Source organism: Phyllostomus hastatus, unplaced genomic scaffold (genome assembly GCF_019186645.2).
Source record: "Phyllostomus hastatus isolate PE091 unplaced genomic scaffold, TTU_PhHast_1.1 phas_contig_86, whole genome shotgun sequence".
In the NCBI taxonomy this organism is placed as follows: Eukaryota; Metazoa; Chordata; class Mammalia; order Chiroptera; family Phyllostomidae; genus Phyllostomus; species Phyllostomus hastatus.
The window spans coordinates 8,189,255-8,203,185 of record NW_025333977.1 but is presented as its reverse complement, the minus strand read 5'-3'; the positions used below and the strand labels follow the sequence as shown (position 1 = coordinate 8,203,185).

The following is a 13,931-nucleotide window of genomic DNA, read 5'->3' as shown; positions in this document are numbered from 1 at the left end:
CCTCTGCTCTCACTTACAATGCTTTAAATAAATTTGGGAGGATGTAATGAGTCACAGTTTAGTCCCTTCTCTCCCTTCCTACGTTCAGGAAGGTTAGTGCTACTAACACCCAAAGAGGAAGAGATGGTGCTTTGAAGACACTACTCTATGTCTTCCAAGTAGCAGCACCTGCTATTGACACCCAGTGAAATCATGGCAATCCAGGCTTTTGTTGGAAAATGTCAATGAACCTGAAGGCAGCCATTCAAGAAATATTGAAATACTTTCTTAACTTTCAAATGGATAAAACTAGTCTATCTACATGTATAGGCCACCTGTTGTTTTTTGCTTAATTCAACATTAGCCTTAGAAGAATGGTACAGAGATTGCTTTTATTAAGGTTAGCTTTTAGGATTATTCTTATATTTTTTTCTCTGTAGGTGTTTTAACTCAAAGTTAGCTAAGACCAACTTAGGATGGCAGACTGCTAATCAGGTGTCTTATAAAAGTTGAAGTTGGATAGTAATATTTTTAAGCCTGTCATTATAATTTATTTCTTCTTCCATCTAAAAATGACACATGGACAAAGCCAAAGGGGGTAGGATTAAGGGTGGGAGGTGGGGATGGCTGGGGTAGGGGGGAATGGTGAGGAGAAAATGAAGACAACAGTATTTGAACAACAATAAAAATAAATAAATTAATTAATTAATTAATTTAAAAATGACTATCCTAAAGCAATACAGATGAGTAGAGTAGGATGCATGATTGTAGGACAGCATTAGTGTGAGAAATGCCAGCACCACATAGTAAGTGGCCAAGATTTGTTATTATCTAATGCCTAGAAATTATGTCTTTACAACTTCATGTAGACATAATTGTATCCTATAATTTTGAATGGATTTTAAATTAATTGCAACATAATTTTAAATTATTTGCATATTTGTTATGTATTCTAACTTAAAATTTTGAAATCAACATTGTAGGGTTTTGGTAGTAAAATGATCAGAGCTATTGAGATTTTTTTCAAATTAAATGAATTTAACAAAAATGACCTACAGCATTTCACTTAACCTCCATTGCAGAAAAGTAGACTTTTCTTTCATACAATGGAGATGGAAACTGAGTGGGGTAAAACTGACAAACTAATTTCAGTAGTAAAAAGCTGGTGATCTTTCCAATGTGAGATACCAGTCTTTTGCAAAGGGGATTATTTTCATAACCTGTGTGTAATTCAGAAATGTCTGTGTTGGTTTTAGTCAACCGGCCATAAAAAATACATTATAGACTATGAAATCACCAAAGCTCTTTCAAATCCTGGTGAATGGTTTATGTGGGTTATTAGTGACCTTTCTGCATTTATCAGAATGTCTTTTGTTTTGTGGGTGCAGAAGTTCTGTTGCAGGAGGGACTAGCCCCTCGAGGTGTTTACATGTAGACTTCTAATAGAAAGCCGGTGGCCCTGTTGACTCCTAGAAGTTAGTTGTTAGTTTTGAATGAGAAAAAAAAAGAGCTTGGTTTTCATAGAAGAATGAAAATAGAGTGTAGAATGACATGCTGGCATCAAATCACAGAATTTCAAAACACTAGGTATCTTTCAAGGAGTAATTAGAATTCTTGATTTTCTACATATTTATTGACTAGAAAAACCAAAGTGCTTTTGCATAATGTGTGTTTTATGTTCCTGATATATACAATAGGCATGACGGAATCACTAAAAGCTGACAAGTCATTGTTATCAATTGACTCATTTTTTAAACTTATTTGGAGGCTATATCAACCACCTTTTCTAAATATGTCAATGATTCCTATTGCATTTTGGAAAAAGTGAAAAACCCTAATTTCTGCCCCATGTGAAATACTGCTTGCTGCTCCTGTACAGGGCTGCGCCAGACAATGCTGTGGCATCATCAAGTAAATTAGGGTGAGAAAATGTGGGTGTGGCAAATCTATCGCTGAAGAATGCTATTCATGGTGACTAATATCACTATAAAGCACGTGCTCCTGAATTGGGTTGTAGAATTCAAAGGAATAATTTGATTTGATAACAAAATTCCCTGGTAAGTCCGTGTCACTAACTTACTGATAATGATGGTGGCTATTATTTTTTAAAGTGTTTTTGAGGGATATGCAAACTTAATGTATGAAGTTGAAATAAACCTGTAGTTTCAAACAATTGCATTTCTCCTTAGTGTCACATGTATTTTCTATTATTTTGAACTCTTATTTTTTATATATTTTAAGAGAACAAGCATTTACCAAAAGTAGAGAACAAAAAGAAATTCTAGTTAAAGTAGCTATGAGAGAAATCATGACCTTAGTTAGATAGCATTTATTTTTGAAATAATTTAAAACAACTATTCCTGTACCTTAAAGTGGTATGATTTTGATTTCCTTAAGCATAGAGAACTTTATTTATAACAGTGTAACTTTACAGTTAAGTATAAAAAGTCAGTATTTTTTAAAACACCAAAACAAAACCTAAGAACCCAAGTGACTAAAAGACGTCTATATCTACACGATATATTAGTTATTCTGTCATTTCATTTTCTCAGCCAAAAATATAATATCAAAGAAATGCTTCACCTCTTCTTTCTAAATCCTGTTTGACCCAACATGGAAAAAAACATATTGTTTTAGACTTCCTGGTAGAAACAAAAATATCTTTAACTGAATTAAATAGCTGCTCCTGCGAAAAGAAACTTGGAATTTGTCTTTGCTCTATTTCACATCTGTGTCATATCTTCTATTAAAAATATTTCTTGATTTTTAGCGCCTGCTTGGTTTTGGTTATCTAAGCTGCAATAAGTAGCCTTGGGACCCCTGAAGGCACACCCCACACACTTACGCTGTGTGACCTCAGGTCACAAGTAATGGCTGCAAGCTAATTGATTGAGAAAGGCTTGTCTGGCGGGGCCTCGCTGCGTCCTCCCTTTACATTCCTAACTTCTGTGAAAGAGGCACTGGCTGGCTGCTCAGCCTAGCAAGGCAGGAAAAAAGAGAGGAAGTTTCTCGTTCTGATTACACTCCGAATTCCCTTGTAGTGAGCTTTCTTCTCTCCACCCACTTCTCACCAAGAAGTCCTTAACGTGAAGGTGAACAACTTAAAGCCTGATCCCAGAGAGTTAAGCGAAAAATGATTTGAGTATTTATTGAACTGAGAGAACAAATTACCTACTTCAGGCTGTGGGGAGCGTGTGGAAATTATATTAAAACTTCAGCAAAGTGCACAGCCGCATAATACAGAAGCCGGGACTCAGATTGACAGGCAAATAAGCCAGCTCGTGGAAGGGGCCTCTGGGTGGCAGCTCTGGGCTATTGGGTGTTGGACAACTATAGGCAAAACTGAAATGGAACAGGGGCAGAAAATAGCACACTTTTACGCTACGCAACCGTGGCTTTCGCATGGTGAGTGCAGATTTAAGATATTCTTTAAAATATACTCTCTATGTTGTGAAACAAGTAGAGAAATCTCTTGTGCTCTGAGGGAAATTATAGCAAGAGCCTTTCTTGTAAGTTCTAACAAGGCGGTTTGCTTTTGTTTCTGCTTGATTTCACATTAAACTTGGCAATGCTAACAGAGAAATACAATATTTATTAAAATTGTCCTTTTGCTTAGGCCATGCTTCTCTTTAACCTGAATAAATATTGTTTTAGGCAAATCGTGTGTGGAATAGATAATAAGGGAACAATGAACGGTGTGACAGGATATATGTAAACATTTCATTTAGTCCAACTTTGTGTCACTTCTCACGGCTTCGTGTTTGCTGCCTTATCTCAGAAATATATATATATAGCACAGTCTGTATGAAAAGGGCTTTGTGTGAGAATTCCTGTGAGTTGAAGGGTCAGGGCCTGTGTGTTATCTGACTGCCAGGGAGACTCAGTAGGGTGTCCTCTTATTTTTAACTTAAAATGGAAAAAAAAGGGCATCTATACCTATTAAAAAGTAAGTATGTTTTGATTTCAACAGTTGCCCTCTTAAAGTCTCTGTGTGTTGTTCCCAGCACAGGATCATTTATACCTCTTTTGAGAAGGAGCATGCAAACTTCTTTTGTTTCTTTTTGTCCTGTTTGCACACATTTCACTGTTGAAACTTTGCACACAATTTATTTTCTTAATTTTAGTTACCTTGAAAAATGACTGAGTAATTTCCAGGCAGATATTGCAGTGCAAATACCTAGAAGTTAGTAAGATTACTTTCCTGAGAGAAATGCTACCCCAGAGTGTAAATTGTGTTTAATTTCTCATATAACCATAAACGTGCTGTGTGTTAAAAAAAATCAAAACCTTCAGGAAGTGTTTCTAGAAATGTTGTAGAAGAGATTCTTCTGTGAAAACTGAAAATTTAGTATTACAGTTTCAATAGGTGACAAAATAATATTGTTGTCATTGACTTTATTTAAAAAGCAGTTTTCTTAACAAGGTGACTGCATTAGATGTTGCCCAATGAATGAGGTGAAAAATGTGTCTTCCACACTGCTTGATTTGCTATAATGCAGAGATCAGCATTTATTTAAACTTTTTAAAGAGCAGCTCTCTAATATAAATTTTGAATAATCACTTTAAAAATAAAACTGACAAAAGTAAGCTCCTCAGGTTTTGAGATTTATAGCTTCTGTTTGCTAAAGTAAATTAATAAATGGAAAAATATGTTGAAGTCATTGTGAAGTTATAAAACCTCACAATAAAGGAGAAAAGCTTTTAAAGAAAGAATAGATGTGTTTTTGCTTATGAGGTGATTTTGATGCATTACTTAGCTTTTCTTTTTCAAAGATTTATAGAAAACTATGATCTATTACAAAACTAGGTAACAGTCTTGACTTTAATACAAGAACCCTGTATAAGAAATTTAATTATTTTCGAGCTATTCCTATGATTTGATACAAGCTTCTTTTAGTAATTGCAAAACCCGACTGACAAATCCTTTTCTAGATGAGTTCATGTTCATCACCTGTTACGTGCCTTCTTTTTGTGCTCACGATCACATTTCCTAGCTGTTTGTCAATGCTGCAGGAAAGTGAAATGTTTTTTTGAGAGAGAAAATGTTAGTTTTCATTTGCATGAACCTTTTGAGGTTTTTAAAATTATGTTCTCATCAAAATCACCAAAGTGGTTTTAATAAGGTCTTTGGTACGATCTTAATATAACTAGTCAAGAAAGGAGATGTCACTTGTTTGGGTTTTTCTTTTAATATGTTTCATTAAGTCAAGTTATGGTGTGGCTGAGGGTTTTTGAAAGGCTTTGCCAAGAAATCTGCTTTTGAAAATTTCTCTCTTTGGTATCAAGATTGTAAAAAAAAAAAAAGAAGAAGAAGAAAAGAAACAAACGAAAATGTTTACCCCTTACTGATTCTCTCCAAACCAATCCAGAGACCAGAAATTAAAGGCAATTGCATTTTTTTCCCTCCTTTATAGCTAACCACAACTCAGGAAGTCACTTTGCTATAGTCAGGGGCTGCAAAAGAAATGGAGTTTGATGTAATGGAAGCATATAAGCAAAATAAAAAAGATTCACCACTTAGTTTTCCTAACATTTAATCTTAAACTACTATGTTCAGTCTTCTCCGTTAATATTTATTTATTGATTGGTTGTCGAGGTGAAGGCAGCTTTTGAAAACTTAAATCCACCTTAGCATCATTTTATAGCCATGGGTTTAAGAAAGTATATATGTTATATAAGGCTAGTTTTGCACAGAAGTTTAAATTTTTATTAGATTAATAGGAAACAACGGAAATATGTTCACAAATTAATTCTAGGGTTGTTCCCCAGAGCTATATATAAAACACATTGATGAGTCATTGTCATTTCCATAGGTTGCAATATTAAACCAGTTTAGTGTCTGTGTGAGTGTGTTTGCATTTTTGAGCTCACAAAGAGGGTGACAGAGTGGCCTGGACATGTGCTACGGTTATGACACTCTTTGACTTCCTTAATTCTCATGGTCACTAAATTTCGGTACTTTTTTGTAACCCTGTAGTAGTAGATATCTGTCCCAGTGAAATTATGCCTTCTTTATTGAGGAAAAATGTCATATTGGCTGTATTCTCATTTCAGTTCCATTGATCCATTTGTTTTTTAAGATGATATATTTTATTAAAATGTGGGGCTGAATCTATAGCATTAGATTCTATTGTCTCTGACAAATTACGAGTCCTCTAAAGGGTGTCTGGAGAGTGGCAGTATGCTTTGCATTACTCTTCTTACAACAAAAAGGGCATAGTGGTTGTTCATCTTTGTAGGAACTTTGATGTTAAGAATAACGTCTTTTGTAAATTATGAAAAGCTTAAGGATGTTCTTTTTAAAAGTTCTTCCTTTACTATTAACTCTAAGCTTTTATTTTCTGCAACATTATAAGAAATGCATGTTGATGCTCATAATATATCATACATATTCCTTAAATTCTCTTTCACACAAGTTTATACATTTTTCTGTGCTGCATTTTTTGGTGAATTACTCAGAATTATACTCAATTTACTAATTTGTGTTTTGACTATGTCCATTCCAGAATTTTTTTCGACTATATATGTTTTCCTGGGGATTCTAATGGATTCTTTTCTCACAGCCACTTTTATTGCTTCATCTCTACTTCTTTTCTTATAAATTATATTAATGTTATTTTTGACTTTGTCTCTTTAGGGATACTAACATGCTTACTTTTGAAATTCTGAAATTGATGTATTATTTTTATGTCATCTTGAATGATGTCATTGTCTGTTTTTTAAAAATTGGTGGTGATTTTTTTTGTATGACTTTACGTGTCCTGGACTTTTGGTTTTCAGGCCCAACTTGAGTGACAAGGATTTTCTACAAATCTTTCTCTCTCTTTGCTAACCACGCCCAGTGCAAGGGCCACAGAGCTGGCCCTTCATGCTCTCTACCCCAAGCTCGCAATCTCTGACCATGGAGACAGTCACAGACACCAAGTCAAAAGCAGTTTGTCCCACCTTCTGGCTGCCAGATTATGGCTGATGTTTCTGGCCTCTCGACATAAACAGCTCTATGTAAGCCGTGGCTCCAGGGGAATAGTCAGTTATTCAACTTTGTGTTATCTCAGATTTCAGTCAGTAAATCTGACACTGAGTTGCGCTGAGTTGCACTCCCTGTGGGCAAGGGTGGCACCCCAGTTATCTCACCGATTTAGGAAATCATTTGAAACCAGCAGCACACTGCAGCTCAATTTCTGTTTCTATTCTATCAGTGGTCCCCAGAAGTGTTCACTTTGTTGTTGATATCACTGTTACATTATCTTATTTAATATTCTATCAGTTATTGTTGTATGTTGAAAGCAAAGGCAAGAGGCTCAAACCATACTTATTGCAAGTCCGTCTTGGCAAGAGAGTTCCAAACCATGGATTTGAGGTCAGGAAACATGGGTTCACGTTCTGATTCCCTTATTTATTGTGTTAGGCAATGTCTTTAATTACTTAAATGTCTCCTTTCCTTCCCATCAAAAATATTGATGACAATGTTCATCTCATAAGGCTGTTCTAATCATTAAATGAGATGGTGTATGGAAAGTAGTTAGCCTGTACTTTGTAAAAGTGTGCAAATTTTATGGGAATACAAGCAAACAAAACCAAAACAAAACCATACAATACTACCAAATTTTTATGTCATGAATAAATGGTAATATAAGTGTAAACTACACTTTGTGTCTCCTGTATTCTGAATGACTACAACATTACAGTTTTTATTATCTGAAGCAAATTTCTAAAGATGAATGTCAAGTGCACTCGATTTCATGTCGAACAGGTAGGTAGGTGTTCTGTTATGTGATCCACATACCTTAGATGGTATAAATGAATAATTCAGAGACCTCAGCATAAAAAGAAAATCATTCTTCAAGTGATCTTTTTGATACAGTTACTTGAAATCCATGTGGCTTTAGCAGAGTAGAAGAGTGGAAGAGATAAGTGACATGGGAACAGGTTGTTCTTTCCACCTTGGCTTTTGTGACTTGCTCTTTTGGCTTGATTACATACATAACGGTTTCACCCTGGTGTGGATTTCTATGATAGTGAAAAAAAGGGAGGACAGGGTCTTTTGTGAGGGTTTTGGATGTTTTTGTTCTGTAGCTAATTTGTAATATAAGTATCTATTCAATATTCGTATCTTTTTAAAACATCCATTTAAACTAGTATTTACATTTAGAGTGTTGACATAGAGTGCATTTGACTGGGTAGGAAATTAAAGACTTGTGAAATAAAAAATTTCTGAAAGTTAAAGGTACTAAAAGATGGTGATGAAAGATGGGGATGGGGATGAAGCAACAACAAAAACTTAGAAATATTGTTCCAGTTTGAAAACAGAGAAAATAGGTCTCTAAGAAACTATGATGCTGTGTATAATGCACATGTTTTTGCCCAAATTTTTGAGGGAAAAATAAGGGTGCACATTATACATGGGTAGTACCTGAAATACCTTGTATCTGTTCTTATGTTTTGTAATTATCTGTTACATAAAATTTCTTGTACCATAATATGTTCAAAATAAATGCTAAAATTCCTTTGTAATACAAAAAACAAGTATCTACATATAGCTAAATAAATAATTGAATTAAAACAGAAGATTTTTTTCTGAAAGTTTGGGTCAAAAATGTGGGTGCACATTATATGTGGCAAAAAATATGGTACTGCCAACACATCCTCAAGTAGAGCATTTATAAAATAGTCATTTTATTTCTTTGCTTACCACTGGTTTCCCTCTACCACATGAGCTCCCACTTTCATTTTCATTTGTAGGAATATCTGTTGCTCATTTCTTAAGTAATCATGAACTTCAGTGCTTTTACTTGACTTCCTTTTCTTCTCCCTACTCTCCTATCTCCTGTGGTCATCTCACATTTCACCATGACCCCAGATACCATTATTAGCCAGTTTCTAGCCTATTTCTCATCCCCCAAATTTCAGCTGGTATACCCCCTTAGCCACAGGCACTCTATATTTAACATGTCCATATCTGAACCACCTCCCCATCAGAAACCTTTCTGAATTCTGTCATGTACCTGTTGCCCAAAATCAGAACAGAATAAGAAACTCTGCCTTCTTTATATTTCTACCTACACATTTAAGATTTATGGAACAGATTTTCTATTTCTAAATACAGTTGACCAGTGAACAACATAGGTTTGAACTGTGCAGGTCCCCTTATAAACAGAAATATTTCAATAAATACCTACACTGTTTCGATCCATGGTTGAAAGTCCATTGATCTACATATTTTTACATAGGAAACTTGAGTATACGTGGATTTGGGTATCTGCAGAGGTCCTGAAACCAGTACCCTACAGATACAGAGGACAACTGTCATACTTAAGTTTGAGGGGGTCAAAAGTTACATGTGGATTTTCAACTGTGCAAGGTTGGTACCCCTTCCCCTTTCTGTTCAAGGATTGACTGTATTTCTAACAATTTCTCTGATCACATCTACATATTTCTTACTATCTGACTGATGTTGAAAGCCATTTAGGAGTTCTATCACTCAGTAAAAAAGAATCTGGGATATATATTCAAAGTTCCTCTCTGGCTTTGGTTGAGTATTACTACCATGACCATAACTCTAGAATCCTAGCCCACGTCATGGCAGCCCAAGCACGTTCTTGGTTAGAAAATACCTTCAGGCAGAAAGTAGTAGGTGCTTATGGTTAGACACCTTCAATGTGTAAGGGAAGTAGGAGTGCCATGAGGATATGCATAGAACAACAAGAGCATCTTCACTGTATGTTTAAGAAGCATTTAAGTGTTTGTTATTTCAAAAAGAACATTATTGTATATGTCCCCTTGTGAACTTGTGTTAAATTTTCTTAGGGTATTTATACAAAGGTAAAATTGCTGTGTTGTGAAATAAGCATGGGCTAAATTTTACAACTCTCTGAATTACTCTTCTAAGGAGTGAAATTCATCTTTAAGGGTACAGCACAAATTTTTGCTTCCATCAGTTTTTATTAGAGTACCCTTTTGCCCACATTCTTTCCAACTTTTAATATTACCAAATGTTTTAAATTTTGGATATCTATTGAGTAAATTAGTACACTAAGGTTTTTAATTTGCATTTTTTATTTTTAATGAACCCATTGGAGACCTTAGCTATATAGAGAGAAAGATTATAATATACCACTCATTTTTAATGTGAATACATTTTTATTTATTAATGATGCAAATGTCTTCTTCAGTTAATTGCATCATTATACCTCTGCCAAGTACTTATTGGGTTGTTTATCTTTTTTTATTAACTTTTTGGTTTTCTTTCTTTATCCTTTCCCTTCTCCGCCTCTACTTGCCATCATAGGTACCTTCACAGAGTTTCTTTTTGAACATAAAAATGTAGAATTTTTTTTTACCCCACCCCATTATATATAATATTTCACATCATGTTTTTGTCATGTAATATATTGTGGAGTTATTTTAAGATCTGCAAGTAACTGTGTTGCATACTACAAGGAATGAAAACATGAACACGACATACTTCTTGAAAGCTTAGTCTCACATGCAATGTTGAGAGAGTTATGAAAAACGATGGGAATTGAAAAGGGTGGTACTACTTTTTGAACTGAAAAATTCTTATTCTTTAAAGCAGTCAATAATCATGCATCAGAAGATAATTCCTATACTACATTTTTAACCCAACATCTTAAATATCCAGGTTTCTATAGTTGAGGAAAATTTAGCAAATTTGTATTTTTAAAAATGTGCATTAAGAGCCTACTATATATCAGACATTATGATGGGTATTGATGTGGATGTAAAAGTGAAAAAGGAAGATAATCCCTGATTTCACAAAAGGTAGAGGCTGTGAGTTAAATAGCAACAAGAAAAAAGTGAATTCAGTGTGACAAGAGCATCCTGGGAGCTGTAGCGTATTTACTGACAGAGTGCCTGAGTTTCAGGCTGAAGCATGTTCCTGGAGTGGAGCTAGCCAAGAAGGCTTGGGGAATGTTCCAGGCAGAGGAAAGAATATATACAATACTGGGAAACGGAGGGTATGGTGAGTCTGAGGACCTGCAGAAAGATCAAACTGGATGGAGTAAAACATGCTTGCAGTGGTAAATGGCTGAGAAGTTGTAGAGATTAGTATCGGCTCACCCTTGAAAGACTTAGTTTAGACATTATCCTCAGCGCACTAGGGCATCATTTAAAGGGTTTAGTGAGACTGAAAAATAGTCAGATGTTATGTTTACCTAGACAGAACAACATTCTGTGGCATGAGTTGTAGTTAAAATCATTACAACAGGTCCTGTTTCTTTCCTTGTCCTATTAAACCATTTAAAATTGTTTTTCTATTAGACTTGTCCCTATTTTTCCCCCATTTGCCCTTCTCCGCCCATCCCACCCCCGGCGTCCACAGTCAATTCCCACACTGTCGTCCACGTCTGTGGTTAATTCACACACGTTCTAACAAATTCTTAAATCTGGAAACCATAGTTACTTAGAAGTTTCAAAAGTAGGTTTTAGGTTGTCTATAAATTGCAGTACACATAAATTCCTCCTTACATTCTCTAACTTGTCCTTGATTAAAAACTTCAAGAACCACTAGATTACATTAAGAACAGTGGTTGATTATTCACCTATAAAGAGAAAGAAATCCTGCCAAGTGAGACAGCATGGACAAAAGTTGAGGGCTTTATACTAAGTGAAATAAGTCAGATGAAAATAGGCAAATGCTGTGTAATCTAACTTATATGTGGAATCCGAAACAACCAAAGTGATAGAAACAGAAAACAGATAGTTTTTGTGGTCAGGGGTTGAGATTGGGGAAATGGGTGAAAGCAGTCAAAAGGTACAAACTTCCAATTATAATATAAAAAGTTCTAGGGGTGTAATGTACAGCATGGTGAATATAGTTAATGATAAAATAATAAACTAATGTATACTTGAAAGTTGTTTAGAGGGAAGATCTTAAAAGTTCTTATTACAAGAAAAACGTTCTAACAGTGTGAGTTGATTAATATTAAGTGATTGAAATCACTTCACAATATGTACATATCTCAGGTAAGTATGTTGCACATCTTATACAGTGTTGTATGTCAATTATATCTCAGTAAAACTGCGGGGGGGAAGAGCAGCCTTTGGCTAGAAAAAGAACCTTTGATAAAATCAGCATTTAAGGAGCAGGTAAGAGAAGAGAATGAGTTTAAAAGAAGAGAGAGAAAGAATGGTCAGAGATATCATAGAGAGAATCATAGCAGCCAAGTTTATTAAAGGCTTTGTAGCTACAAGTAATATATTCCAAAATTAAGTTCTTCTAATAATAGTAAACATTCTTGTTTTATTGTGTGGGGTTTTGTGCGAGGTTGTAAATTCACTCTCACAATTATGAAATCAGGAAGACAGGCCATAAAAATATTAAGAGATGAAAACCTTAAGTAAATCTCTATTGCATTCTGTCACTTGGTTTTTCTTGAACATCTACCAGTCACTAGTGGAACGACAATCTTTATTTTGTGTAATAATGAGGAGAATGACAACTTCTGGGGAAAAACATATAAGTTATGAACTATGTATTTATTGAATAACTAAATGTTTAGCATTATGTATGCCATATTTTATATAGGGTGGGGCAAAGGTACATCTACCTTTCATGTGGAATGTTGCTCATATGGAAAATAATACACTAGTCAATAAATAACAATAAATTATCTATTCCACATGTTCATGACTGTAAACCTACTTTTGCACCACCCTGTATTCCTTTCATCTATGTGTTACATCATAGATAAGTCCATTCTTTTTGTCATAGTATATTTTTTCTTGACAACTTGATCTTAACATTTTTTATTGTTGCCTTTATTTGTACATTCTCATCTTTACCTCTGTCTTTTAATCAAGAATAACATCAGATTTAGGGAAACCATGGGTAGAGCTATCAAGATTTTTTACCTTTTGAAAGTAATACCTTGGCACCATGACATTTTCTGTTCATCCAGGACTTTTATTTTTTTTTAATAAAACTATTCATAGTTTCTGGTCCTCAGATTACTCCAAGGTATATCTATCTTAGACTTTGTGAGGTGGTTTTCTTTATTACATGTTTTCAAACAAGTCCATTTTTTCTCGTATTTATTTTTCTGTGGAATAGTTTTTTACTTCCTCCTCCTTTTCCTTTATTTTTTAAATCTTCTATTTAATTGTTGTTATACAGTTGTTTTTCCTCTAAGAACACAAAAGCGTCTTTATGGTGTTCTTCTGGCCCTTCAGTTGTATTAATTTGCTTTCTCCGGCTTTTCTTACCTTTATTTCTGGAAGGTATAGTCTATTTCTGCATTCACATCCCATAATTTGTCATTTTGTAGTAAAATTTCTGCACAATCTTTCTTTCATTCCTCTACTTGCACAGCCATTTCTAGTTGCTTTAAGTTTCTCCTACACTGTTCATTGCTGGCACGTCTTTCCCTCAGCAGAAAGTTTGCTTCATTTTCTATAAAACCTGCCTCAACAAAGAAGAAGTAAACATTTAAATCTCAGAACAAAATATGATATTCTTTAATATCAGTCTTTTCTGTGTTAGTTTGATATCTTTTATCCAGTGATAATTGGTTTTCTTATTGTTCTCATGTTCTCAATCAGTATTTTCTTGTGAGTCAGATATAAATTAGTAAGATTAGATTTCATATGTTCTTAAAGGCAGCGGTTCTTGTAATGGCTCAAGGTAGCAAGATTTCTACAATTCTCATTTGTACTATTCGTACACTGGAAATTACATAGGGGAAAATGTCACAAGGATATGGCCCAAATCACCTCAGTTGAGAAGACTTGAATCAATATTTAGAATTCTTTTCTCTTCTGGATAGCAAAAAAGTGATCAATGCTTACTAAATGTCATTAACCTTTTAATCACTGTTATGGATTTACCAAATTGATTTCAATTATTTATTGGTTGATTAAAATTGAATAATTATAAATAAAAACTTAGAAAAGCAACATTGATGCTTGATTCACACACACAACTCAATTTA

General features: G+C 34.5%; 1 long non-coding RNA gene across 2 annotated transcripts in view; it reads left to right on the top strand.

Annotated features, from left to right (window-relative positions):
• The first annotated feature begins 3,262 nt into the window (after positions 1–3,262).
• The window catches only part of LOC123827251, a 180,228-nt gene continuing 169,559 nt past the window's right edge, over positions 3,263–13,931 (top strand). For both annotated transcript variants that reach the window (XR_006787201.1, XR_006787202.1), the window contains exon 1: positions 3,263–3,384. This is a non-coding gene — a long non-coding RNA (uncharacterized LOC123827251). The remainder of the gene's footprint in view (positions 3,385–13,931) is intronic.